Source organism: Dioscorea cayenensis, chromosome 15 (assembly GCF_009730915.1).
Source record: "Dioscorea cayenensis subsp. rotundata cultivar TDr96_F1 chromosome 15, TDr96_F1_v2_PseudoChromosome.rev07_lg8_w22 25.fasta, whole genome shotgun sequence".
Lineage (NCBI taxonomy): Eukaryota > Viridiplantae > Streptophyta > Magnoliopsida > Dioscoreales > Dioscoreaceae > Dioscorea > Dioscorea cayenensis.
Window position 1 is genome coordinate 16,763,853 of NC_052485.1, and position 2,934 is coordinate 16,766,786.

The 2,934-nt window shown below is 44.0% G+C and overlaps 1 non-coding gene across 1 annotated transcript; it reads right to left on the minus strand.

Moving 5' to 3' along the window:
* Positions 1-546: 546 nt before the first annotated feature.
* Positions 547-652, minus strand: LOC120278333. Its single transcript, XR_005541669.1, has one exon. It is a non-coding gene; the product is annotated as a small nucleolar RNA R71 (small nucleolar RNA).
* Between the last annotated feature and the right edge of the window lie 2,282 nt (positions 653-2,934).

Below are 2,934 nucleotides of genomic sequence, written 5' to 3' on the forward strand. Positions count from 1 at the left end.
TCTTTGGTTGCAGCTCCAGGTTATAACCCGAGGGAACCCTTCGACATTGGTTGAAGGAGATCTTGAACTTGAACAAATACTTCATAGAAGGGGTAAAGAACCTGCACAAGAACAAAATCATTCAGCTGAAATAGAGGGTGAAGGATTTGAAAACATGGCTGAACAAGAGGCCAATGAAGAACTTCTTCAGATTTTGTTAGACCTACTATTCATGGGACACAATCGAGCATTGTGAGGCCACCAGTAGTAGCTCAAAATTTTAAGTTGAAGCTGGCCTTTATTCAGATGGTTCAACAGTTTGCACAATTTAATGGGTTAGCCGATGATGACCCAAACAATCATATATTGAGAACTTCCTTGAAGTGTGCGACATGTTGAAGATTAATGGGGTTTCTGTTGATGCAATTCACTTGAAGGCTTTCCCATTCTCTTTGAAAGGGAGGGCCAAACAGTGGCTCCATTCATTACCAAGAGCTTCCATCACAACATGGAATGAAATGGTCGAAGCTTTCCTTGCAAGGTACTTCCCTCCGGGAAAATTGGCAAAGCTTCATAACAAGATATCTTTATTTGTTCAGATGCAACTTGAAAATTTGTTTGAGACATGGGACCTATTCAAGAACCTTTTGTGGAAGTGTCCACAACATGGGTTCCCTGAGTGGATGATCATTAATACATTTTATAACAGGTTGAGCTCAAGCAACAAACAACTTCTACATGCCGCCGAAGGAGGTACAATGGGGAACAAGACTCCCGAAGAAGCCCGGCAATTGATTGATGAAATGGGTATGAATAGTTACCAATGGAATACAAGAGAAATAAAGAAAGTGGCCGGACTCCATGAAATTCATGCAATTACATCCTTGGCAGTCCAAGTAGAAGCATTAAGCAAGAAATTGGATACATTGACTTCACCAAGGGTAGCCACAATCACAAGTTGTGCTGGTTGTGGGGGTTCGTATATGCCATCTGATTGTCCTATTTCGATTACTACTTCAGCCCCAAAGGAACAAGTAGACTCTGTCGCCAATTTGGGAAGAGGACAAGGTAATCCTTATAGCAACACCTACAACCAAGAGTGGAGAAACCATCCCAACTTTTCTTGGCATAATCAAGGGCAACAAAAACCCATGGCACCATCGGGTTTCCAACAACAATAGCAAGCCTCGAACATGGAGAGTCGAGTTTTAGGCTTGGAGACCGGGATGACCGATCTAGAGAAAGCTTAGACTAGATTTGTTCAATTGTCGGATACAAGATTTTGGTCGGTCGAAGCTACACTTCGCAACGACACCGCTTCATTGCACAATCTAGAAAATTAAGTGGGGCAAATTGCGAACTCTCTATCGGAGAGACCTCAAGGGAGTTTACCCAGTAACACCAAAACCAATCTGAGAAAACATGTGAAGGTGATCACTTTGATAAATGGCCGTGAGGTTGAGGGTAGGCTTCCAAGTGAGAAGACTAATGTTGAAGCACCCGAGGTAATGGAGGTTGAGGAGAGAACTAACAGGGAGAAGGAGGTGGCGCCCCCACCTTACAAGCAAAGAATCCATTACCCTTCAAGATTGAAGAATGACAAAAATGATGAATAATTCAAGAAGTTCTTAGGTCTATTCAAGCAATTGCACATCAACATTCTTTTTGTGGAGGCGTTGTCTGACATGTCCGAATATGCGTGTGTAAACCGCAAGTGCACGGGTGTCGAAGTAATAATTACCCCGGTGAGTGGGTAGTCGAATCCACAGGGAACAGGGCTACTAGTACTAACTTCTTCTCTGCTTTCTAACCAAATGATAAATGAAAAGGTGTGGTGATCTAATGTGCGAAGAGATGAACACCGGAGACGAATATGCAAGGGTAAAATGGAAGGAGAATCTCAATCAGTAAAAGTGGGGTATTCGGGCAATGCTCCCCCTAGGATTCAGGTATTAGGTACCGGATAAGCAAAGTGTTTCTATGATGAGTAAGTTAAGTCGTGGAAATCCAAACATAATCGGGTCTATCTCTAGATCACCGATACTAGTCCCCTACGAGGTTCCGGTGGAGAAATCGCTGAATCTCAACACCTCATACCACATATAACCGCAAAGCACTCTAGGGATTCCAAGCTGTGTATCTAATTCCTAAAGATTGATCCAACCCTAATTCCAGGCGAAAGATCCTAACCCCCTACAAGGTCCCGGCGGAGAAATCGAGCAATCTCACGCCTCCCACCAAATATGGTTGCATAGAGCTTAGGGAATGGTGATAGAATACACCAATCGGAGGGGAAAGGGGACACTTCACTATCTCATGACTCACACTCTCAACCCTCTTCAATCTTGAGGTTCTAACCCTAATGGAGATCTCTCTCCCACCAAGGCAACAAATCATGCAAACCAAATAACCATAAGATCAATAAGGCAAGCAAGCATTAAACAATCAAGAATGAAACTTAATCAAACTCGGATTAAATAGAAACACTAAAGCAAATCCACAAAAAGATGAGAATCCTAGGGTTCACAAGCCCAAATACCCTCTAGGGTTTTAGCTCTCCATGGAGCAACATACAAAAACACACCATCAATGAATGAAAGTACATTAAAAACCATAGAAATAAACACCCTTATATATGAGCCGATGGCCTTGATGGAGAGCTTCGACGTCTTGAAGGACCCACTCCGAAGCTAGGTTCACCGGTGGCTTCCTTGATGCTATGACGGAGGAGGAATCTATCAAAGTTGGTGACGAAGCGCCTCCAAAGCCGCAAAGACCTCCTCTCCAAACCCTAGCCGTCTCACCCCTCAAGAGCCGCACAAAAGATGAGAAAGAATAGGGCAAAACGGCTATTTATAGGCCTTAGATCACGTCTGTCACGTGCCCTCACGCGCCCGTGTGGATTTTCCACGTGTCCGCGTGGGCTGCAAGAATTTCCACGCGGGCGCCCGGAAA